General features: G+C 54.1%; 1 long non-coding RNA gene across 2 annotated transcripts; it reads right to left on the minus strand.

Moving 5' to 3' along the window:
* Positions 1-508: 508 nt before the first annotated feature.
* On the minus strand, positions 509-24546 carry LOC142444930 (uncharacterized). 2 transcript variants are annotated; one of them, XR_012783942.1, is made up of 5 exons: positions 24381-24541; positions 23790-23951; positions 6002-6734; positions 5763-5840; positions 509-3093 (listed from the first exon to the last, which is right to left on the minus strand). It is a non-coding gene; the product is annotated as an uncharacterized LOC142444930 (long non-coding RNA). The 2 variants fall into 2 exon arrangements; XR_012783941.1 differs by lacking the exons at positions 509-3093; positions 5763-5840 and having other exon boundaries at positions 5868-6734; positions 24381-24546.
* Between the last annotated feature and the right edge of the window lie 1673 nt (positions 24547-26219).

The raw sequence follows: 26219 nt of genomic DNA on the forward strand, positions 1-26219 counted from the left end.
GCCGTGCAGAACTCACAGGCTGTGCTCCTGATTCATGGAGCATTTTAGGGAATTTAATAGGTTACCACCACGGAAGACTCACTCACTGGTCCACGGCAGCCTTTCTCCTCAGCCAGCAGCCAAGTCTCTCTCTCTGGGACTCAGCCTCTCAGCCACATGGGCCCTGCCTATGGGGGCCACGAAGCCCACCTCCTGCTCCCCCTCACTGTCTCAGATTCTTACTGCCCCAGCCTCTGTCTCAGGGTCTCCAGGCCTCAGCCTTGGGGGCCTCTGGCCTCGGCCTCTGCCAACCCAGGCAGACATGGATCTCGATAGTGCTTGCTTAAGTGGCTCTTCTTCCTTGACGGTCCTAGAAATTCTGTTTCCTCTAAGAGATAGCTCTCTTACAGCCAGGGCAAGGGCAAGTATTCTGACTAATCCCTGTGATTAGTGTGTGACAGGCCCTATTTGCATGGCCCTCCCCAATTGTGATAGTCTGGGTTCATTAGGGAAACAAATCCACAGAAACACATGTATAAGAGAGTGTATTATATAAAGGTAAGTGCACATCAAGAAAACATCTCAACCCAGGGCTGCCCAAGCTCACAAGTCCAACATTAGCCCATATGTCCGACACCAATCCTCAAAGTCCTCCTCCATTTCACAAAACACACACTATGATGCCGACTGCAGGAGGAAAGCTGAATCAGTGAGCATGCAAGCATCTCAGCGCTGGCAGGGGTCTCCACACGGGTACTTCAGCACCCAGAGCTGCATTGGGGTAGGTCCATGCGGCTTCTCCTCAGGGGTCTTTCAGGAAATGAGCCTTGCCAGCTGAAGCAGGAAACTGGCTAAGGCAGCTGCACCCTGGTCCGACCATCACAAAGCAAGAGACCCGAGAATTAGAAAGGCAAGACTCACCGAGCCATTTATCCCTCCGCCCTCCAATTAACCCCACATGTGTTTATCGGCCAGGCTGACACAATAAACTAACTACCTCACCAATCATTTGGTGGGAAGTACGGAGATGTAGATAGAAGAGATGGATGGATATGAAGAGATTTCACTCCACCGCATGACCTTTTCAGAGAAGGAAGTATTAATTACATCCTCTCCTCATGTGTTTGCTTGGTTAGACTCCAAAGACCAGGTTGTTAGAGTTCACAAAATAATTTTGTAATTAGTTACATTGTAATTCACTGCAGAAAGAGTTCACAAAATAACTTAGTCGTTCAGATTCACATCCCCAAAGAAAGATTACAGTTGAGCCATTTGCAACTGTGTTTCTCACAGATGACCAAAACAGACACTCAACATCATGAAGCATTCTGGACGGTGCCTGGTCAGTACGGAGGAGGTCCTGCCTGCCAGGGACGCCAGAGGAGGGCCTGGGAAAACAACCATCAAAGGGGCCTGGCTGCCCGGGCAGTTCCCTCCTGCTATGGAGAGCAGAGGGTGGCAGGTCACACAGGGTTCACCATGGGGACCCGGGAGGTGGAGGTGGTTCGTGCCTGCCCAGGGGGGTTCCTCTGCACAGGAGCAGCGAGGAGATCCTCAGGGTAGTGTTGTGATCAGTGGCTCAGCCGCTGGAGGTCCTCGAAGGAAAGTGAACTTGGTGTTGCTTGGAGCCAGGGCCAGAACAGAGCTTGGGGTATCCTTGTCTTGTTCTTTATTTCCATTCTAATCATTCGTCTTTCTTTACTTTTCATTGCTTCTTTTTCATTCTAGCTACTGTCCCTTGAGCCCCGATCCTGGGCTCCAGGACTGGTCCATGGAGTTTGGGCTCAGAGGCCCTTGTGCTCAGCAGCCAATGCTGGTCTCTGGAGACAAACAGGCCCCTTGCAGGATGCACAGGTGCAGGTGGAGGGAGCCTAGGAGAGTGAAAGCTCCTTCCAGGAGAAGGCCTTGCTGCTTGTGCGCCCAGCAGCCCCTACCTAGATCAGGGCTCAACAAATAGTTGTTAGCTAACTGAATGATGGACTCTTGATTATGAACCATAAGGTCAGTGGTTCAAGCCCACCAGCCACTTTGTGGGAGAAAGAGGAGGCTTTCTGCTCCCACAAATATTTATAGTCCCAGGAGGGTAAGGGGAAAGGTGGGAGGAGAAAGGGGAACGATCACAATGATCTGCATATAGTTGTGTCCCAGGGGGCATAGACAACAGAAAAGTGGGTGAGGGGAGACAGCGGTCAGTGTAAGACATGAAAAAGCAATTTATAAACAATCAAGGCTTCATGTGGGAGGGAGCATTGGGGAGGGGGTGAAATGAGGAGATGATACCAAGGGCTCAAGTAGAAAGCGAATGTTTTGAAAATGATGATGGCAACACATGTACAAAGGTGCATGGATGTGTGGATTGTGATAAGAACTATAAGAGTCCACGATACAATGATTAAAGATATAATAATATAATAAAAGCAGCTCAGAAACCCACCCACAAGGGCAGTCCGCCTGTGACCGATGGCATTTCGGTGAGGGTAGTTGGTTTGGGATTTTTGCTGACTTGTTTATAAAGAGACAGGAGTGGGTGCCCTCCCCAGCCCACAGTGAGTACCTGGTAGGCTCCCAGGCTTCCTGAGGAATCCATGGGTGGGCCTCGCTGATGACCGACCCCTCCGCCCCGCCCCCCACAGTTCTTTGTAAGGCGCATTTCCACCTGCGGCACGAAACCAAGAGCTAAGGTAGAGAAACTGGCACCAGATGGTCAAGGGATGGTCCCACAGGATTACGGCACATTCTTATAAAAGGATGCAAAGTTCTCAGCTATGTCTTTTGTGGGTTTTTAGTGATCATCTACGTAACTGGACAGTGGATAAGGGAGATGCAGAAGGCTTGGCGCCCCTGAGCCCGGCACTGAGGAGGACTAGGAAACTCCCGTCGGTTGCCAAAAGAAGAGACGAGACGGGGTGGGTTAGAGGAGGCACAGCCAGACTCGCCTTGGAGTGAGGACACGCAGTCATCAGCAGGGACGATCCCTGCGGAAGGGCGTCCTCCTGGGGGACATAGAGGGCCAGTGAAAAACAGGAAGTCCCTCGAGGAGATGAGCTGATTCCGTGGCTGCCACGGGGAGGGCACCGGACGGGGCAGCATTTCGCTCTCTTCTCCACGGGGTCTCTATGAACCAACAACAGTTTACTTAGAATGAGCAGCTTTTCAGAAACACTACGAAATAGAATAAAAACATGACTATTCTCAAGAATTTTGATTTTATCTCTTTTTTTCAGTTTCGACCTTTCTATTTTGTTTCATATTTCATCTCTATATGATCATTTACCCAGTTCGTTTGTGTGGTGGCGTGTTTACAACTAAATGCATAGATTGGGTTAATTGCATTGAATTGCGCTAATTGCATTGTTGAATACATTGACAGAGGGTGAAACCCCTCCGTGATGACTGGCAGTGGGGAAGCTAGGGAGGGACTCAGGATGGAGGAACAGGATCCATCTGAGGCCACTTTGGGGACCATGAGGAGTGCTGGTGGTTAGGCACTGGGCTGCTAACCACAAGGTCAGCAGTTCAAAACCACCTGCGACTCCAGGGGAGAAAGAGGAGGCTTTCTACTCCTGTGAAGTTAGTCTCAGAAATCCACAGGGGCAGTTTTCCCCTGTCCTACAGGGTCCCTCTGAGTTGGTTGGCATCAACTCAATGGCAGTGGGTTGAGTTTGGGGGTAGCTGGAGGTCCAGAGCATAGAGAGGAGGCTGGGCTAGGCTGAGGGCATGGGAGAATGGAGGCAGACCTCCGGAGGTTTTGGAAAAGGGACCCAGGACAGGGCAGGCTGTGCGATGGGTGGGATGCGGAGGTGAGGCGAGATCAGAAGGCATCCATGCCGCTGCTCCCAGGGCACTGGCTCCCTGAGGCAGGGAGAACCAAGTACTGGGGACAGTGCAGGTTGGTGCCGCCCTGAGAGGAACAGTTGGGAGACCGTGGACATCCGTTTCAGAAGCTCGGGAACAGTAGTAGCTAGGCTCTGGGCCTGGTCATTGCCTGGGAGACAAAGGGGCAGGGCCAGGGAGAGGGAGACAGGCTGGGAACCCTGCTTCTTCTCTCTCCTCTCCCCCGGGGCTGAGGCAACCCTAGAGTCCCAGACAGGGCCGCCCCCTGCCTTCTTCTTGCTATACAGGACAGCCAGGAGACTGCATTCTAAGTGATCGAGGCCAGCCTTCGGGGTGGGTGGCTGAGGCCCCGGGTCCTGAGGTCCGAGGGTTACCTTGGCAACGGGTTTTGTTGTGATGCTTCATGGAGCCTGGGGTCTGTGAGTCAGAGCCTTGCAGGAAATGGTCATCATGCCTTTTCTGGCCCCCAACGGCCTGATGGGACTGATCTCTAGTCAGGCCTGGGAGTGGTCCAAGAACTGATCATTGTCTGGCCTGGCCTAGCTGCCAGACCAGGAAGGAGGACAGCAGACTGTCAAAGGGGAGAGCTTGGGCTAGAGACTCCCAGCAGGACTCTGAGCTCGGGAATCAATCTATGCTCCTTGAGCAAACCCATGGCCAGGACAACAGGCAAATCAGTTGCCACCCTCTGTGGAGCTATCTGCCCCGCCCAGCATGCTCCTCCCTGAAGCAGTTCCCAGGCAGGGGTGGGCTCCTGCATCCAGGGCTCCACATGAGAACCCCTCAGAGTCACAGGGGACAAACCACCAGGCTGGAATGTTCTCCTGCACTCTGGAATGGATGACTCCCCGCCTGGAATGGAATGTTCTACACTCTGGAATGGAATGCCCCCCACTCCAGCCCCTCTACGCTCTGACTCCACTCCCACTGAGGGCTGGCTTGGCCATGTGGTCGGTATCTCTTTCTAATGCCACTCTAACCCCGCCCATCTCAGCCGACTCCACTCTCATGGCAGGACTTGAACGTCACCTCCCCCTCTGGTGGCCGCCCACTCAAGACAGGGAAAGGCCCCGGGCCTGGGCCACAGCCCCCAGGGAACGAGCCTCGCACTCCTCTCTCAGACCAGGAGAATCCACAGAGTAAATGTTCCCAGTCCAAGACACACACACACACACACACACACACACACACACACACACACACACACACACACACACAGCTGCCCAGACGCCCCAGGACCAAAGACCTGAGTGGGATCATTGGCCCGCCTCTCTGTTGGAGTCACTTCCCCTCCCAGAGTCTGCGCTTCCTCCTCGTAGACAGTGTAACCAGGGCGACCTCACAGGGAGGCGTACCCACGGTCCTGGGCACATTTAAGCAATTGTTATTTTTATCAGTACTGTGGGCGTCTCTTGTTGGCCGGGCTATTTTGCACTGTTTTGATGAATAATCCCAGGCGTGGGTCAGACCCACTTCCCTTGACCTTCCTGTGGGTCAGAGGGGCTGGAGGAGGGGGTGGGAGGCCCTGTTCCCTGGAACCGGCCCCTGGACACATGAATGTCAGGAAGCTCAGTGTCAATAGCCTGCCTAGTGCTCACTCCCCCCCACCCCCTGCTTCTCCCCCAGGGTGCTGGGAATAGATGTAGGAGCCCTCTTGGAAGCAGCCTGGGGCCTAGGCAAGGACAAGGCACCCCCAAGTCAGAACCCTGGCCCTGTGGTGACCCCCAACCAGTCACTAAAATCTGGAGCTCACACTCCACCCTACCTCCTTCCTGGTTTTCCCGCCACCAATCCTACTGTCCCAAATTGGGACCATCCCTCCCAGAGCCCATGGCTACTTACTGCTCCCTCTCCCCGGACCACCATTTCCTTCCTTTGGAACCCAATCTGGAGTCACCCAGATCTGCCTAACCCTAAGGCCCACTCTCCACCTACCACCAGGTCCTCACCTCTAGGAAGTAGCCCCAGGTTTCCCCAGGAGGAGGGGGGGGGGTCTTGTCCTCAGCACATCTGTTAGTCGGGAATGACTGGAGAAACAAATCAGGAGACATTCATACGTGTGTAACAGAGAACTTTATATCAAAGAACAATTATAGATTGAGAAAACATCCCAGTGCAGATCAAGACTGTAAGTCTGATGTTAGCTCATATGTCCGACACCAATCTAGAAAGTCCTCTTCAGACTCACGTAACACATGCAATGATGCTGACTGCAGGAAGATCACAGGCCAGTGGGCAGAAAGTCTTGTGGATCCAGTGGTGGTGGAAGCATTTTAGCGCTGGCACGGGTCTCCACACAGCTTTTCCAGTTCCGAGGCTCTGGCTGCCATCAGCATAACTCTCTGTGGCTTGTCAACAGGAATGTGTAGCAGAGAGTGAGTGTGGGTCTGGCCTGTATTGAGCCATTTATCTCCTTCGCGCCTCCAAATGAGGTCATCGAGCTGTGGCCTGATTGACAGGCTTGACTCCACCCCTTAATTCTGAATAGTCTCAAGTTGACATCAGATGATGTAACTGCCACAACATCATGGGGTCACTTGGTTGTGCTTGTTGTTGTTGAGCACCTTCCAGAGAACACCTGCTCCTATGGGGTTTCCAGGCCCTGGGGAAGCTGACTGACAGGTTTCTCTCCTGGCAAATGACTGGCAGGTTTGAACTGCCAACTTCTTGGTTAGCAGTGGGGTGCTTTGCCAATGTGGCACCAGGGCTCCTAGGGGGTCCCTTTAATGGCTCCAAAGAACAGCTCCAACTCCGTTTGGGTCTCTGGGTCAGGGGCTGGGCTGGGCTCTTGACATGCAACCATCCACAGATGGGGAGGCTCAGAGAGGCTACTGAATGTACAGCGCTAAAATTCCACAACACGCCCCACGTCACACTCCCCTTTCCACGTTCTCCTCAGGAAGACGCACGAAGTTAGCGCCCTGTAAGAAAACAGTAACACTTGCTGTTAGGTTCCCAGTGGCGGTGCCCAGTGCCTGCCTCATAGTGCTGACACGCCTGGCTATGAGTCGCAGGCTTGCAAGTTTGAACCCATCCATGTCTATGAAGGAGAACCCCCCCCCCTGGTGGTCTGCTCCCGTACAGATTAAACAAGCACCCCAAACCTCAAACCCACTCCCACAGAGTCGATGCCGACTCAGCAACTCCACGGACGGAGCAGAATAGCTCCTGTGGATTTCCGAGCCCGTAGACCTTAACAGGAGTGGAAACCACACAGCAGTACGACCCTGGGGGCCTCCCGTGAGGCTTTCAGGATGGACAGAGCTTGGTTGACTTGCCCCTGTGGTCACATGGACTCTGGCGCCCCATTATTGTCTGAAGGCAGCTGTTGGCATGGTGCGAGGGGGAACTTAGAGTCTTGAGAGTGGGGTTCACCTCTTTCCTCTGCCCCTTGTAGTTGCTTGTGGTAAAGCCCGTCTCCTCCCTAAGCCCAGGAGCTCTGGGGGTGGCGGGGTAGTGCTAGGATTCCCGGGATGTTCTACCTCGCTTCTTGCTTCTCGACACTGGGAGAATGCACGAGGCAGAAGCTCTTGTAAATCCAAGTGACTTTTAGGAGGGCAGGGTAAGTTTCCAGTACCACAGTCTCAGACAGTACACAGCACACACCCCTGGAAAGGGTGCAAGGCTGCACGGCAGGGGCCGTGGGAAAGTTCTTGGCCATTTGGAGCTTGGGAAAACACATGGAAGGGATACGGGAACAGGAGCATGGCACCAGCATGCGGAGCCAAAGCACGAAATCCCAAGAGAGAGGCCTGAGCTCAGGCCCTGAGAGGGTGCAGGCATTGCATGCGACCCTTGCCCTCTGACCTAACAGGGGGCACCTGAACAAGGGAAGGCCTGCCCTAAGCCTGTGCTATTTATCCCCTCCCGTCCCCACTGGCTGGGGAGGCGTGGGTGAGGGTAGTGGCTGATCTTATTGGCTGAGTTTAGGCACACCTGTGTGACCTCATGTGCCTGGCTTTGTGAGTGGGCCCAGGTTTCCCTTCACCTGGGCCTAGGTGACTTATGACTTTGGTCTGAGCATGCCCAGCTTTGGATTTTCCCATAGGTCTAATTAGTGAGTCTGATTTTTTTCCCCAACCCCTTTATTGTCACGTGGGCAGCTAACTTTCGTTTAGCATAGGCCTTCGGTGGAGACAGCCCCGTTATCCCTAGCCACCTTTCATTTCGTAGTGGTTCCACGTTAGGCTGCTCACAGCAAGGTTGGCAGTTTGAAACCACCGCCCGCTCTGTGGGAGAAAGATGAGGCTTTCTATTTCCGTAAACAGTGACGGTCCTGGAGACCAGCTGGGCTGGTCTACCCTGTCCTAGAGGGCTGCTGGGGGTCGGAATTGACTCGATGGCAATGCGTGTGTTAACATGGCGGAGACATAGCGGGCCTCCCTGGAACAAGCTGGCAGAGGGACAGGAAGCAGACAGCTTGGCGCTGGACCAGGGAGCTGTAGAGTGCCGGAGGGTGGGAGAGCGAGGACGTCCCTCTGCATGTGGGGAGAAAGGTGGAAAGCTCTCCCTGGTGGAATGTGGTCCTCTGCCTCGCCAGGCCGCAAGACCCGGGCCTCCAGCACTGGGGCTGAATTAGGGCCTCAGACGTCAGCTGCCTCTGAATCACAGGCTGCTCTGAGCAACAGGGAGCAGGGGGGCAGGGGGGTGGGAGGGGGCACATGCTGGGATCACAACCACATGGCAGTGCTCTGCCTGGCTCTGGGCCCCCACCCCGGCTTCTCCCACGGCAGCGTCCCTTGTCCCCCTCTCTGAGGTTCCTGTTCTTCCAGGTAAAGCGAGGGGTCTGCTCCCTAATGCAGACAGGGAGTGAGCCACCCACGCACCTCACAAGCTCATTTCACAGCGTCCTGGGCATCACACCGCCAGACAGTGGGAGGGTAGACTCGTAGCCCTGGCTGCCAGACTCACTCATGCGTCCTTGCACGCATGCACTCGCTGATTCAACAAGTATGGTCGGAGTGACCCACACAGCACGGCTCTGATGCAGAAAAGGGGGGCTCTGTGGGAGCCAAGGCAGGCAGTGCCCCAGTCCTCTTGGGGTTTAGAGTCTAGTGGGACAGACGATACTCGTTAACAACAGCCCACACGTCAGCACCTACTACCATGGCTGCTTACTGTACACATCTCGAGCTCACCGGCAAATCCCCTCCTGGAAGATGAGAGCCCTGAAATGCAGGACCGAGCTGGGATTGGGACCTTGGCCCCAGAAATAGGTGTAGGTTGTAGCCTCTGGTGTCACTGTATTAGTGTTTGCATGTGTAGGCAAATTTGACTGTGCTAGCGGGAGGTGCCAGGGGAGGGTTCCCAGAAATAGGTATAGGTTGTAGCCTCCGGTGTCACTGAATTAGTGTTTGCATGTGTAGGGAAATTTGACTGTGATAGGGGGAGGTGCCAGGGGAGGGTTCCTTGAGGAAGTAAGTTTGGTGCAAAGGTGCCACAGTTGAGTTTTGACAATTCAGTGGTGAAAGACCAGTCTTCTGAACAGATGGTGCTGGGACAACAGGACCACCCATGCAGAGAGGCCGAGGTTGGAGTCCTCCCTCACACCGTAGACAAGAGCTGGGGATCCAAGAGCCACAGGTAAAGAGCTCACTCTGTAAGACTCCACGAGCTCGAGGTGTGGCAGTGGCTTAGATGTGTCACCAAGAGCACAGGACACAAAAGGAGGACCTGATTAACCGGACGCCATCAGCATGGAAAACCACTCAGCTTCAGAGGCTGCCATCAACCAAGTGAAAGACTATCCAATGAACGAAGGAGAATGGTTTGCAGATCACACATTTGACCAAACACTGCAGTCTCAACTAGCTACAGAACTCTTAGCATTCAATCATAAGGAGAAAAATCACCCGACTTGAAAAAATGAACAAAGGCTCCCCATAGGCAGCTTCCGCAAAGAAAGTATATAAATGATTAAGAAGCATATCATCATTAACTATCAGGGAAGCAGAAATCATAATCACAAATGCCTCCTCCTGAGCCACCCTGCCCAGCATCCTGCTCCATGTGCCCCGGGTGCCCTCGCCCGTCACTTCCTGCCCAAATGCCGCCAGCCTATTGGACAAACTCCCCTATACAGCCGCTGACACCAGCCTGACCCCTGGGCACCAGAGGCCCTGAGCACTGTGGAGAATGCGATGCCTGACTTGAGGCCCATGCAGGAGATGTGCTCACCTGCCGGCCACTGAAGGACACCGCCGGGCTGAGGGCCTGCACGTGACTGTGGAGAATGCTGTCCTCAGTGAGACCCTCATTATCCTGGACAGCAAGGTGCAGGGGCCCAGTTGCAACATTTTCACCCGGGACCGAGCAGCCATCACCACGGCCAAAGCTGGCATTGCAGTGTGTGCCCAGAAGGGTAAAGAGAGGACTGCTTTGTGGTGCCCAAGCAAACGCTGCACCTCAGGGGCCAGTCCCCAGCATGATTCTGAATGGCAGGGGCCCCCTCGCCTTATTCACACCACATACCCAGAGCCTGTGCAAGACGATGGCCCATGTGGTCCTGAAGCTGCCTGCCCTCCACGTGAACAGCAAACTTGACGATCTCTACACTTTCCAAAGGAGCCTTAGCAGCCTGTGGGCTTCGCCTGGGTCAGCAGTTTGACTCTACCCAGCTGCTCTGTGGGAGAAAGATAAGTCTTCCTGACCCTGGAAGGAATCTATGTGATGACCCCGAGCTTAGTTTGGTTTGTGGCTCACAAGTGGGTCTCCACGGTGATGACTACGGGCAAGGCGGCTGTGGCGGCAGGTTGTGGTGCCATGGGCCAGGGCTGTGCTCTGGCCATGAGGCAGCCCAGGGCGTGGCATCCCCACTGAGACTGAGCCCACCCATGCTCCCAGAGCCACCATGGAGGGCTTTCCAGGAGGATAGCATCTTGGTTGGCACTGAAGGCTGCATTGACCCCACTGGGTGGGTGGGGTATGGCGGAAACCTGCCTGGTCAAGCTGAATGTGAAGCTGAGCAAGAGAAAGTGGGCCTAGTACCTGGACACGTCCCCATCAAGCCTGAGCACCATCATCCGGAAAGCCAGGACTGCCCTACGCCTTCCAACTCGCATCCTGGACCAGGCCTCGACTCTCCTCCCCAAGAACAAACGACACTCCTTTGGGGATTAGCTTGTTATTGCCAAACTCTGATGGGCCCCCAGGGATTGGTCATCTGTGTATCAGCCCTGCTGAATCCTGCATACGATTTCAGGTGGGGGAGGGGTGTTGAGAAACCCTCCCTGATTGGTCACTATGAAGTTGCGAGGGAGACACCCACAGGCAACCAGGAGCTCTGGGGGCTTTGGAATTGCTCACTCACTCAGTTTGTATGCGTTGGTAACCACGTGTGTTGCTAACCACAAGGTCAGCGGTTCAAACCCAACAACCGCTCCTTAGGAGACACAAAAGGCTGCCTGCTCCTGGAAGGATTTATAGCCTCAGAAACCATACATACAGTCGTGAAGGGTCGGAAGTGACTCCACCGCAGTGGGGGAGGGTGACAGTATTTGTCAGCCTTAAGAAACCAAATCAAAACCACACTCACTGCCATCAAGTCATTTCCAACTCGGAGCGACCTTAGGGGACCATGTAGCTCTGCCCCTGTGGGTTCCCAAGACTGCACATCTTTATGGGAGTAGAAAGCCTGGTCTTTCTCCTGTGGAGTGGCTGGTGGTTTCCAAATGCTGACCTTGAGACTAGCAGCCTGGTACTTAACCACTGTACCACAGGGCCCCTCAGAAGAAACAAAGAGCTGACCAACGGCACAATATGGATGAGCTCTGAAAACACGGGAAACATGCAGAAGTCAATCACAGAAGACCAAACAGCTCCATTTGTAGAAAATGTCTGCGCAGACCTGTACAGACAGAAAGCAGATTAGCGATTGCCTGGGTCTGGCAGATGAAAGTCGTGCTGGTATAGGGGATTGCGTGCTGGGCTGCTAATCACCAGGTCAGCAGTTTGAAACTTCTAGCAGCTCCATGGGAGAAAGAGGAGGTTCTTTTGCTCCTGTTAAGAGATACAGTCTTGGAAACCCCAGGGGCTGTTCCACCCTGTCCTGTAGAGAAGTAACTAGTCCATAGTGACTCGACAGCAATGTGTTTGAGTTTGTTTGGGACCCGCAGGTGTGGTGGGAAGAATAACTGCTAACATGGGGGGAGGGGAGGGAGGGAGAGAGAGAGAGAGGTGGGAGGGTGATATAAATGTTCTACAATCTATTGTGGCGATTGTACAACTCTGTGATATGTTAAAATATATTGAGTCCTATGCGTTCAATAAGTGAACTGTAATGCTGTATGAATCATATCTCACTCATATCTCACTGGACGGATGTTGAATTGAAATGAACCCTGAAGTCCTTGTAGCTAAATAACAAATTGCCTCAGAAAGTACTGGGCTTCCTAAAATACAAATGAACAAACAACAACAAAACCTACCACCTATTGGGGACCAAACAATCAACAATCACTTCCCAACAAAGGAGAGCATATAAGAGGGCAGGGAAACTCGATGAATGGAAACAGAACAACCAGACGGGACATAATGGGAATGTTCCCCTATTGTGAAGACGGTGGCCCGTGTCACTGAGCAACATGTGCAGACTGCTGAAGGGGCGCTTAAGCTGCTGGTGACCCTTCCCTGAACTCACAATTCTATGTCTATAAATGGAAAGGTGGGGAGGCATGGACAGGTGTGGGCATGGCAGAGGTCAGGGCTGGAGGAGAGCCCTCTGGTTGGGAGCCTGGTTTGTTTGAAGGAACAAAGACCACATGGCAGGAGCTCACAGAGCAAGGAGGAAGGCGGGACAGAAGAGGCTGGCGAGTCAGTGGGCTCAGCCTGTCCAGGGCCTCACTTGGGCCACATGGAGGTGGGGCAAGCAGGGTGAGGCTCTCGCAAGCCTACAGGCGGGGGCATGTGGCTCACTTCACTTGGGCTGTCCAGCCCTTCCCCTCGTGCTGCCTGGACCCATCCTGCCTTGGGAATCCCGAGGGTGGGATACAAATGCTGAGAGGGTCCGCAAGGGCCTCTTGCCACTCAAGTCTCCCTGAAGGCTGGCCTGCGTAGCAGCGCTCTCACTTGCTGTGTGACTTTGGGCAAGTCTCTTCCTCTCTGAGCCCCTCTGAGGCTCTGTAAAGTAATAGCCTTCTCGTTCTGCGACCCTCAGAGGGTCACAGGCAGTGTGTTCCTGTGATGGTGTCCCGCCTTTGTAAAGAAAGCTCAAAAACCCAGACAAGGGTCATTATCTGTAGGCGGCCAGCTGCCTTCTTTCTGAATTCCAGGGTCTGCTGACTTGGCTGCGCCCCCACTCTGGGGATGCTGGGGTTTACCGAGGAGCTGGCTCTAGTCCTGAGGTCAGAGGGGAAGCCTCCAGGCCTGCAGGCTGCTCCTCCCAGGCTCCAGGGCACCCAGGGAGCGGGGCGTGAGCCGGGAGCAGACAGCCTTGTCCTTCGATCTGACTAATTGAGGGCAGAGGGGCAGGCTGGCTGGGCAGCGAAGCGGAGTGGAGTACAGACTCCTTGGAGGAGAGCAAAGTCTGGGGACCTGACAGCTGAGAAGCTGTGTGTCTGTCCTTGGCACAAACGTTGGAACCTTCTGTGTAAGCTTAGGATCCTTCCAGCCAGAGCCAGACTCCACAGCCGAGGCTCAGGTGCGGAGAGCCTTGCGCAAACCCTGCAAGGGGTGGAGGAAAACACAGAATCTGAAAGATGTCAGGAAGCCCAGGGACTTGGAGGTCCTCTGGTTCAAGCTCCTTGCTCCACACAAGGAACAGAATGGCCAGCACCCAAGTCGCCCGGTCACTGAAGAGCCAGCTGCAGACAGGGAGGGCAGGGGACTTACACTGCCCAGGAGGTTTCTGCTGTCTGGACCCCCAATGTCTCCTCTCCAAACCCTTGGCCATCTTCTCGACGTCTGTTTGTTGCCTTGGTCACCCCACCTATCCCTGCCCTGTTGGGGTTCCATGGTGGCCACCCTAGAGCCATGCTCAATGGGTGCTCTGGTCCTTGGTCCCCTCCTCCTTCCCAGGTACCCCCCAGGAACAGACACCACAGGCCATGCTGCGGCAGCAAAGTCTGCTGTGTCACAACCCAGACAAGGGTCATTAGCGCTTGAGACTCACTGGACGCCCCCTTCTTCCCCTGGCAACTGGTCACTTGTAGGGCCACAGCTTCATGTCTGGACTCCCCGCTCCCGGCCCTGGAGTCCCCCTTGACCAGGCTGCTCCCGCCCCCAGGGCCTCCCAGCTCCCATCTGCTGGCCTTATCCAGTCTGCCGTCTTCACACCTTCACCCTGGTCTTCACACCTTCACACTGCCAGAGAGCTACCCACACACTTCCACTTACCCCCACTGCTCCCCCAAGCCCCTCCCATGGCTCCTCAGTGCCTTAGGGCCCAGGCCCAGGCTGCCCAGTGTGGTGGTGGAGGCTGTCCTTGCTCTGCTGCTCCCTGCTGCCCTGGGGCCTCCCGCTCGAGCCAGACCCACTGTGTGCACTCCCATTGCCTCCCACCCCCACTGTGTGCACCAGCCCAACTGCCCTTCCCCCTCTGGTCCACCTGGCCAACGCTCACTCTGCCTCCAAGGACCATGTGCTCCAAAGATTCCCCTGCAGCCCCACCCCACCCCACTGCCCCCTGCAGACTGTGAGGGGTCTCAGTGTCACTGAGACCACAGTCACACACAGACAGAGACACACACAGACAGAGGAGACACACACGCAGACAAGAGGCACCTCAGCTCAGGGGCCAGGTCCTCGAGGGAAACAGGGTAAAGGAAAGAAGGCAGGAAGGGAGGAACCCCAGCACGCTCTGACCCTCTCCCGCATGCAATCAGATGGTGAGGTGTCAGAACCTGAACTCATCTCTGGCTGACTCCAAACCCCAAGTCTTCCCCTTGAATCTGTTCCCACCACCCGATTCCAGGATGCCGGGGTCCTGCGAGTTCCATCTGGGGGTAGCTGAGCCTGAAGTCTCTCAAGGGCAGCCAGGACCCAGAGGGTGGGGAAGAGGAAAGGCAGAGGGCTCTAGGGTCCGGTGGGGGGCACTCACCCCGTGGCCTTCCAAATTCACAATAGCTCAGCCAGGTGATTCAGCCCCCCACCCCCCATCACAGCCTCCTCACACGCTGTCTACAGAGGTGACACCAGAGCCAGCTACGGCTGCCACGTGCTAGCCTTGGGAACTTGTGCAGGTGACTTGACCTCCCCATGCCTCAGTTTCTCCCCTTGTAAGACGATGACTTTAGCCCCCCTCCTTTGCAGGGTGGTGTGAACAGTGTGCTTTAACATGGGTGAAGCATTCCAAGCCGTGCCTGCCACTCAGTTCAAAAGGACTGAACACCGACGTGGTTGTCTCGAGTGCTTGCGATTGCCATCCCTCCGTCAGTCTGGGAGCTCAGAGTGCGGCCTGGGGCCTGGCCCAGCTGAGGAACCAGGGAGGGTGAGCTGGTGAGAGAAAAAGCCCAGCCACTGGAGGGGCCCTTCCCTGGGGAGGGCAGGCACACTCTGCCCACTTGGGGCAGGTGGACCTATAGTGTCGGCTCAGAAAGGGCCCCTCCGAATGCTGACACCTCAGTTAGAACCCGCTATGGAGGAGAGGACACAGGCCTGGTGGAGGAGTGAAGCTGGGCCCTCCCCCTCCACCCCTATCAGGGTGCATGCAGGAGCAGGGCAGGGCTTGGGGATCCGTCCCACTGGGCATCTGCTTTGTGTTCTGCGGGGGCCGGCCCTTCTCGAGGCTTCATGGCAGTGCGTTTACATTCCCAAGTTCCCCAGACAAGGGGGCTGATAAGGATGTCTCTGGTCTGGGAGCCTCCACAGTGACTATCCCAGCGGCCAGCCGACCGGCCCAGTGGAGGAGGGGAGTGAGCGGCTGTCTCATAACGCCTTAGAGTCTGACACTCAGGTGTGGCCGGGCCCACCTGGCACTGGTACGTGTCCCCTGTTCATCCTCTCCTCCCCTCCACCTCCCGCCGCTCTCAGATCCTAGGACGGTTTGAAGTCTGGGAGCTGGTCTGAAGGCCTGACCACTCTGTGCCCAGCAGTTGATGCTGGCCACTGGGACCATTGGCATAGAGTGGCCTCTATGTAGCCTGTGCTAGCTCATAATCTGGAAGCTGAGTCCATGGGCAAGCATGCTGAGACAGACACAGACGGATGGACAAACACCTATGTGCACCCTATTTTAAGAGTTGGCTTCAGAAATCGCATATGGCCCACTTGGACCGTGTTTGCTCATTACAGAAAAAGACAGAAGCCAAACTCAGTGGCCTGGAGTCAATGCTGATTCACCGTGATGCTAGAGAGCGGGGGAGAATTGCCCCCTGTGAGTTTTAGCGACTGTATTTCTTTAGGAGAGCAAAATGCACCATCTTTCTCCTGCAGGTGGGCTGGTGATTTCAAACTGCTGACCCTGCAGTGAGCAGCCCAACAGGCGAACGCTATGCTATCAGGCAAGGACGGCTCAATGTCATGGAGCAGAAGAATGGACTCCACCTCTGGATGGGAAGAGACACGGTTCTGGAAGAGCCTGCGGGACCAGAGTCATTTCTGAGAAATCTAACGTCACTCTCGACCCTTGTCTCCTGAGACGTCTCCTTCCCTGAGCTGGTGTGACCCTCCCAGGGGTCACAGCCAGAATTTCTCCTCTCGTCTCAACTTTGGAAGCAGCATGAGTGGATGGTGGACACTTTCCTGCATCACTCTGTTTGGTCCCCCACCACAATCCCATTTCATGAACCCCATTCTGTGGGTGAGGAACCGGAGGCTCAGAGCAGGGAGGTGATGTACCAAGGCCACAAGGAGTCAGCAGTGAGGCCAGGATCAGAAGCCAGGTGTGTGCGGCTTCAAATGCCCGGATCTCACCCTGGTGCCAGCTGTCGTCATGCTCAAGAGAGAAGGGCACCATCAGGGAAGGATTAAGACTGAGATCAGATTAACACAGGTTCTCACTGAAGCTCTTGATCTTGAACAAGTCACTTTGCCTCTCGGACCCTCAGTGGTCTCATGTAGTCAATGGTGATACTGATTTCTGCATACCAGATTTAAAACAAACAAACAAAAACCCCCAAAGCACACAATGAAAAGAATCTCATTCCAAGCTGGGTCAGACCACTTCCAACTCACAGCAACCCTGTGGGACAGTGCAGACTGGCGGCCATAGGATTTCCAAGGCTGTAAGTCTGTCCAGAAGCCGGCTGCCACCCTGTTCTCCCAAGGAGTGGCTGGCGAGCTTGAATGACTGACCTTCCAGCCCAGAGCTAAGCTTTTAACCACCGTGGCACCACGGTGCCTGAAGACCACCCTGCCCTGCACCTCCCCTTCTTGAGGAACTGCACATCTGCAAGGAGCTGCCAGGGGAACAGGCCTCTGCTGGTCCTACTCAAGGGAGAGCCCCCGGGCTCCTGTTGGCTATTTTTAGGCCTGTGTGGGCAACCACAGCGTCACATGTTTGCAATAGTGCAGTGCTGTGGGGTTTACCACCGCCTGACCAAGCCTGGGAGGAAAGAGCAGCACTGCTGGTAACACAAGTGTGGACAGGCGTGGTCAGGACAGGCCTCCCTGGCTTCCCCGCACCTCCTGGTTGACTTCAGACAAGTCAGGGGACCTCCCTGAGCCTCTCTTTCCTGGTCCATCAAATGGAGGTATAGGAAGCGTAGTAGCCCCCAGTTTGGGGACCAGATCCTGGGCAAACACCTCATGGGGTGGCATCTCCCGTGATTCTCACAATGGCCCTGTGAAGGGGGCCGGAGGAAGCAGCTAGAAGATGGGAGGCAGGGAGGGGGCAGGGGTGGGTGGGCTCAGAGACTCATAACTACTCCCGCTTGCACACTTCAGGAGGATTAGGTGATATTGTGGACGTGGGCGCGTTTGTAGAACTGTGCGTGGGAATGGCACAGATCTCAGGGTTCACCTCAATGAGGGGCTTCAAACTAAGCTCTGTGGAGTCCTCCCGGCGCACCCCCCCCCAACCCAACCTTCAGCCCAGGCAGTGCCCACGTAGGCCTCTATCCCCACATAGGATTTCATTTTGGCTCTAATACCACACCCCAAAGAAAACACCGGTGACAACCACCAAGGGAGGGCTGAAGATTGGACGTGGCTGAGACATTCCCCAGAGCAGAGTAGGGACTGAGACCCCAGGCGCCCCAGTCCCTGTCCCCAGGCTGGTACATGTCTGCTCAGTTCTGGAGCCAAAGCCTCATGCCCATCCTGTTTCCTCACTTGGATGGAGCCTTGGAAGTTTTTGCATTTTGGGTCCGGGGAACCATGTAATTGGGAGAGCCACCAGCCAGAGTTGGTACCCAGGCGCTCTGTAATTCCCCAAGAAGGCAAAAAGGTATATGGTGTGTAGCAAGGTAGACACACATACCCATAGTCATGTGTCACACACACACACCTCTGTCTAGTCTCACCCCATCTTATTGTGCTTCGCAGGTGCTGCCTCCTTTCACAAATGGACGGGCAGGAGCAGCCTCACAGGGAGCAAGTCGACTGGCACCAGGAGCTCACTTCCTGTCTCTGTGTAGCAGTCTGGTCATTCCCACAGTAGTTCAAACCTTTGTTATAACTATTGCACTCATGAGGAGTACTGGTGGCACAGTGGCTATGTGTTGGACTTCGAGCCACAAGGTCGACAGTTCGAAACCACTGCTGGCTGCTCTGAGGGAGGAGATGGGGTGTTCTACTCCCATAAAGAGTTACATGCTCAGAAACCCACAGGGGCAGTCTGACCCTGTCCTACAGGGTCACCAGGAGTCAGCATCCACTCACTCGATGGCTGTGGGTTTGTGTGCTTATTGAACACACTCTAGACTACAGTAGAGGACACATGCATGCTGGGAAAACAGAAATCCCTCGACTCATTTTCTTGCTGTGTACTTGGTACTAGGGTGAACTAGGACTGAACCTGGAATATCTCCAGGGCTGGTCTTCCCAGGCATGTTCAGAGACACACACTAAACACTCCTTCACACAGTTCCTCACACCTGTCCATGGTCTAGCATGGACACAGCACACGTGCACCCGACACCCACACCTCGCCATTCGCTACCTGGATGAGGTGTGTTTATACATCAGAACACTAGCTGCCTGTGAGTTTGTCATACTGCGGTGGTCTGTGTGTCACTACGAAGCTATGCTCCTGCTATTTCAAATCCCAGCAGATTCCCCGTGGTGGGCAGGTTTCAACAGCTTCTAGATGGAGACAGACTAGGAGGAAAGTCCTGGCCATCCGCGTCTGAAAATTAACCGATGAAAACCCTGTGCCTCACAAGAGAATGTGACCTGAAAGAGTTCTGCAAGAGGCGACCCCTAGTTTGGAAGGCTCTTAACATACACTGCCTCTGCCCCCCATAAAAAACAACCACACACACACACACACACACACACAACTGACCCATGGCCATCGAGCCGATTCTGTCACATGGGGCAGAGTGGGACTCCTTGTGTGAGTTTCCACGATGGGAAAGCTCTACAGGAGGGGCTGACAAGATGGCCTTGTGCACACCAGCCCTCCTGAAGATGGTGACAGACTGCCACACTTGTTCCGTGGCTCGTGCTCGCCCAGAGCTGGGGGTGGCTTGGCACTAGTTAACAGTGGCGATCACCGTAGACCTCCAGAGAAAATGCACAACCGGGGCCATACCCCCACTGCCCTGGCATTGGGAAGGCGGCATATAGCTAGATACCGGGCATCTGTAGGTGCCCACCCCATGCAAGCGTGGCTCCACATTTGTCACACACATAGCAACAGACACAGGAGCAGCTGCACCTGCACATATGCCACAGAGCCATCCGCAGATGCAGGCACAAACAGATGTGCACATACCTGTGTGCACACACATGCACACATCTTTACACGTGTATGCACAGGCTTACCGATCTGGCACCAGTGAGCACTTCTGCAAAGGTACACAGACACAAACACCTAGTGCTACTTCACCTGAAAACCCCTAGCCCCTGGGTGCGTGGGAAGGTGCACAGAAGCCCGCCCTGCGGGGGGCACAGTGGAAAGTATGAGCCGAGCTGACTTTTACAATCAGGGAACAGTGAGGGGGGTTTCCACACGGTTCCTTCACCGGCTCAGGACTGATCAGGGCCCCCACTGCCAACCCATCTCCCCTGGTCCTCACCAGCCCTTGGGGCATTAAGATTCAACACCAGGGTTTATTCAGCAATGCACGGGCACCTGACACTCACAAGATGCCAGGTCCAGGGCTGGGAGCTGGGCAACAGGGGTGACATGAACCTGGGCTTTGCCCCATAGGGTCTCGAAGTCGAGAGAAGGGGTGATGGTGGGGTCCGTGGGGCCTCTCTGCCAAGGGCCTCAAAACACATTCAGTTGATGCTCAGTTGGCCAACAAATCGCTTTTCCAAAATGCCCAATTTACTGAAAATACTGAATTTATCCATTTTGGGACAAATAATTCTACCGAATCATTTAACTAAGACATTGATCTTTCGGCTGTGACATATACAGTGGTTTTCCGTGAAGGGACCAATCCAAGCTGCCCGCTTTCCTTCTGCCTCTGGAGCAGCTTTGAAAGGGACACTCAGAGAGGTGCTTAATCCTTGTCGTTGGAGAGGGGTGCCCACCAGGGACAGGAGCTCTGGGAACCTAGTAGTATGGCAGGTGTCCAGGGCTGTCCGCCACGGGCCATGTAGCCTGGACATGGGTCTTCTCTCTGACTCCTTCTTCCCCACTTACAAAGAGCTCCACTTTAGGGTCTTGCTGACATTCAGTGAGAGCCTGACCCTGTAGTGTGGCTGGAGCCCGTGCCAGGGCATCAGAGCCAGGCGCTGACTCTTTCAGGGGCTCCCAGCCCGGCTGAGACGTCAGAGATGAGACAGGCAGCCCCCGCCCACTGTGTCAGTACCTCTGTCTGAAGCATGACATTTCTGGATCCTGTATCTTGACTCAGACGGAGGGCCCGTGAGCCCTGTGGGGCTGAGGGTGGGGAGCACAGAGCTGCAGAGGGCGGGGCCCCTTCCCTTCCCTTTCCTTTCCTGGTGACGTGCTCACTAACTCATTTCCTTTTTCTGAGGGGAAATGCCATTGACGTCACAGGGCTGGATTTCCAGCGAGGCCAGGGCAGAACTCGTGACCTCCTGATAGTTAGAAGGATACAGATGTGGGCTGGACCTGGGGGTGGGTTTGGAGAACCCCTGATCCGAAGCGCCTACCCCTCTGCTTTATAGATGAGCAAGCCGGAGCCAGATTGAGCAGAAACACACAGTCTCCCAGTTACACCGCTCTGCAAGGGCCAGTCCCCAGGCTTGGTTTGGAGAAGTTTGACCTTAGGTCATGAATGGCACCAGTATCACACAGTTGCCCAAGTCAGAAATGGGCCTCACTGGAGTCCTATTCACCGTCAGCCCCCCCCCCCATTGCAGCCCCCACTCCTGTCTCCTCCTTCCCATCCTCCAGCCTCTTCGCCTCTCACCGGGACCCCTGCCCAGTGTCAGCACAGGTCTCTGTATCTGGACTCCTCCCCAGCACTGCTGATGTCACTCCCTCCCTATGTCACTCCCCCCCTCCCCAAGTCTCCGGGGGTTCTCCTTGGGCGGCTATGTGCAGTTTCATGGCTCTCCTCCCCTCCCCTCCGTCTGTGGTCCCTGTGTGCCCCGGTGTCCGTCAAGGCAGAAATGGATTCTCCTCTCCAGATTGGACCTCTGCCCCTGTTGTACCTTCGGCCAGCCCATCCCTGAACCCTGGAGGAAGCTCAGCGCCGGCCCCCCAGGGCCCCTCCTTCCCCCAGCCCACAGAGCCTTGGAGGACACCAGTCTCTCCGGTCGGAATGTCTAGGTCTTTCCCCAGCCATTCTTGAGGGTAGAAAAGACACTGGTGCATATGGGAGCTGGGGGCACAGGGAATCCAGGGTGGATGATACCTTCAAGACCAGGGGTGTGAGGGACGATACTGGGAGGGTAGAGGGGAGTGGGTTGGAAAGATCTACATGTGACCTCCTCCCTGGGGGACGGACAACAGAAAAGGGGGTGAAGGGAGATGCTGGACAGGGCAAGATATGACAAAATAATAATTTATAAATTATCATGAGTGCATGAGGGAGGGGGGAGCGGGGAGGGAGGGGGAAAAAGAGGACTTGATGCAAAGGGCTTACGTAGAGAGCAAATGCTTTGAAAATGATTAGGGCAAAGAATGTACAGATGTGCTTTACACAATTGATGTATGTATGGATTGTGATAAGAGTTGTATGAGTCCCTAATAAAATGTTCTTAAAAAAAAGAAAAGACATTTTGTTGGGAACGACTTCAATTAGACGCCAAGGAGAGACAAGCACGAAGAAGCCCGTGGGGTTCTCGCCCCACTTCAAGCCTCACCAACTCAGACTCACCCCATCGGCTTGCTTTGAGGCTAATCCAAATCATCAGATCCGCTCATCTGACAACACTGCAGTACGTATGTGTAAGAGACAGAGACATGGTCCCAGCTAACATTTCTGTCCCTCATCATGCCATGTTCTTGGCAAAAAAATGTTCTCATATTTTATTTTTTTAGTTATTTTCCCAATAGTATTAGTGGCAGCTAATTCCCATATCATATAATCCAATAGTTCAATCATTCAGTCATATCACGGAGAATTGTACAATCACCCCCACATCAATTTTTGAGCATTTGCCCCCTCTGGGCAAATCGTCTTTACGATAATTTATGCAATCACAAGCCATTCTAATGCTCCCTCCCCCCCTCCCGTCTTCACTAGTTACTCCTGAGATCCCCTCCCCCCTGGCTTCCCCCATGCCCTGTATCCCCTATGTCCTTGTGTACCCATTGTTGTCATTGCGCATCCACTCCTGCTGTGCTTCACACATAGCTAACATATCAAGTGTCCCGCTGGGCAAAAATTTCCCCCAATGGTCTCAGAAATGATCTTTTCATGTCAATTTGTTCAAAATCACATCCAGAGGGAGTCTGGACACTGCCTTTGGTTGTCTCCGTTCTGTTCCTCTGTAGGTTTGGCCTCCCTTCCTCCCTCCCTCAGATCTTCTTGAACTTACATGTTGAATACAGAAACCCTGGTAGCATCGTCATGGTTACAAGTTGGGCCGCTAACCACAGGTCAGCAGTTTGAAACCACCAGCTGCTCCAAAGGAGAAAGATGAGGCTTTCTGCTCCCATAAAGAGTTACAGTCTTGGAAACCAATGGGTCAGTTCTACCCTGTCCTGTCGGGTGGCTATCAGAATTGACTCCGTGGCAGTGGGATGTGTTGAATAAAACCAAGCCTCTGACCCTGTGAGCTTTTTCACATTCTGGATTCTGCTGGAAGCACCCTCCTGGTATTATTTAGCACAGATTTTCCCACGAGTGATAGTTCAATTTTAAAACTTGATCACATTCAACTTCAAAGTTTTGGTAAGAACACCTCATAGGAGGTGCTGTGTAACTTTTCTCAGGCACATCATGTCATTTTATGATGTTAGATTTTTTTTTGATGAGCATTGCTTAGGTTATTAATTTCATTAGATGTATAAGACAGTGATAGATAGATGGATGACATTTTACCATGAAGGTTGACGCAGCAAATCAGTTTCCTATCCAACAATTCATACACTTTGTGTTTTATGCCATCGATTGCCACCCCACAATGTAACATCATTCATCCCACTCGCCTCCCCCTCTCCACCCCGTGTTTCCTGTCTCCATTCCTCCTCTCTCCCACTACCACTCCCAACTGCTCTGAAAGGAATCGCTTTAGGAGGTGAGTCTCACTGTCCCTGGGTGAGTCCTGCCCCTTTGAGGATTCTATAGTGTGCATACCTCCCTCGTGTTATGGCTCCCCTGGTGGGTCGGTATATTGTGTGGCTGAAAATTGGGCCTGCGGGAGGTAAGTTCATTTCCATACCTGAAGGGTGACCACAGTCCATAGTCTAAGGGGCCCCACCAGTCTCTATCGGACCAGTAATCCTGGTCTTCCTTCTGATTTTGGTTTTCATTCCACATCTTCCTCTCACTTTACCCAGGACTCACCTTCTGACGTGATGCCTTTCGGGGCAGTTGGCAGTGGTAGCTGACCCCCACCTGGTTCTCTGGTCTCAGGGTTGTGGCGACGGATGGAGGTGTATACATGGCCCATTGCTCCCTGGATGGATTGTCTCCTTGTGTCTCTGACTTTCTTCACTCCTTTGCCTGCTGATGGAGGGACACCAGGAGTTGCCCCTTGGGGGTCTGCTCACAAGTTTGTGTTGCTACTCCCCAAAGGTGGGCGTGGAACATGGTCTTTATGGGCTATGTGATCCTGCTGGACCTGTTTCCCCAAGACCACGGCTTTGACTCCCACAGTCAGAAGTAGCCCCCTGGATGCTTAACCACATCCATGACTATATTTGGAGCAGAGGTAAATTACGTTCACCAAATGTCCTCTGCCAAACCTGTATATGCCCACTCTCCCTCCTACACCTTTGCGACCTGTGGGCCATCCATGCATTGACCCAAAATTCATCTAAACATTTACACAGATATCATCTAAGTGTTGGGCCACCTAACACGTTTCCTTGTTCATAGCAACTCTATGTCCATGCAATTTAAACCGCTGTGCACTATCCACATTTGCATATTTACCTCCGTGTGGTTAGCCTTGCCATTCTTGCTGGACTCCTAGATCGCATCCGGATTTCTGGTCTTAGAAACAGATTTTGCCTTGTTCATTATTGTCTGCATTCTGGGCTACATTCTGCAATGAAGCTTCTGGAATGCCCGCCCTGAGCTCCAAGCTCAGGGTGTGGCTTGGCTCTGTCCAGAGGAGATTCTTTGCTAAGCTTTTCTCCCTGGCCTCCAAGACCCTGAGTCAGACCTGGTCCTCAGGGCCTATGATCCTCAGCACACCCAAGAAGGGTCGGTGGAAGGGCAGAACTGGGAAGGCATGGAGTTTACCAAGGATGGAGAACCAATTTCTACCATTCTCCCCCATGTTCCTTGCACTGCAGGATTATAGACAATAGCCTGGAACTAACCAGAGGAAAGAAAACGCACATGGGCAAGGTCCAACCTGGTGGCAGGCGCAAGGCAGGTGAGGAGGCTGAGTGGAGCACACAGCCGAGACCAGACCTCCCTCCATGTGGAAGCCCGCACATTACAGCCTGACACAGTGGTGGTTTACAGAGGGAGGGGCCTAGGGAAGCTGAGTCGGTCAGTGACCATTGAGTTTCGTAGTAAACAATACAGGTCTTCTTTTTGACAGGTGAGGTTGGGGCAGCGGCCAATGCCGAAGGGCTCCTTGAACCAGATGATGAGTCTCGGACCTTGTCCTTAGAGGCAGCGAAGTAGAGGAAGGAGGGGGTCAGGTCTGTGTTAAGGCCAACTCCTCTGGCTGCCGTGCTTGGGAAACTAGAAAACAGTCAGCATGAAGCCAAAGCCCAGGCACGAGACAGTGAAGCCAGAATCAGAGCGGTGGCCACAGGGACACGCAAGGAGGACTCAAACAAGAGACATCAGGTTGACACTCAAAACAGGAAAAAAAAATTGTCCCATCAATGTATGGACTTCCCGTGGTGTGCCGGCCTGGAGTCAGAAGATGCCGGTTCCTGTCCTGTCTCGGGACCTCAGTTTCCACTTCTGTAAACCAAGGAGGCTGCCCCAGGTCATCTTGGAATTCTGTGATTCCAAGTCTGAAGAGTAGCTCAGGTCCCTGGAGGGGAGAGAAAAGGACACCCCAAAGACTCAGCCCGGGGAGTGGCCAGGGCTCTGGGCTTAGGGTCCAACCCCTCTCTCTCTCTCCTTCCATCAACCTTTCGGCTTAATGTCAGTGACGCGGCCTGGGCTGAGGCCATCGGCCATCTGCAGGAGGGAGGAATTATCTCTGGCTTGAGGAACAGAGAAGAAAGAATGTGGAGCTTCCAAAAAGCTGCAAACAAGTCGCCAGTTCTGGTTGGGTGCCCAGAGGTTTCACAACCACGTTCTCCCAGTGTGGTATCAAGAATGAGCAAACCTGGGGGAGGGCAGGCCCTGACCCCTTCCTCCTGGGTGCTTCAGAGACTGCAAGGTGACCAGGGACACTGAGTCTGCCTTGGGGCTGCAAGTAAGAGGAAAGTCAGCCTCTCTTGTCCTCGGATGTTTCCCACTGGACACTCCGTCAAGGCTGTCCTGCTCCTCCGGCTAGACGGAGGGCTCTAGGGACAGTAGGAGCGCCATGCTTCCAGCATGAGGAGACTAAGAAGAGACTTCTCTCCCAACCCTGGACTCTGAGTCCTTTGCTTTGGTCTGCTGGGGATCATGTTCCAATTAACTGGAATCTTATGGGACCTGCCATGCCTTGCTACTTAGGTAATTAGGGATCTAGCTCTAGACAGGAGTCCCTGGGTGGCGAAATGGCTAAGGTGCTCAGCTACTAACAAGCGATTGGATGTCTGAGTCCATCCACAGGTGCCTAAGAAGAAAGGACGGATGAAATACTTCCAAAAT

This window comes from Tenrec ecaudatus, chromosome 4 (assembly GCF_050624435.1).
Source record: "Tenrec ecaudatus isolate mTenEca1 chromosome 4, mTenEca1.hap1, whole genome shotgun sequence".
Taxonomy (NCBI): domain Eukaryota; kingdom Metazoa; phylum Chordata; class Mammalia; order Afrosoricida; family Tenrecidae; genus Tenrec; species Tenrec ecaudatus.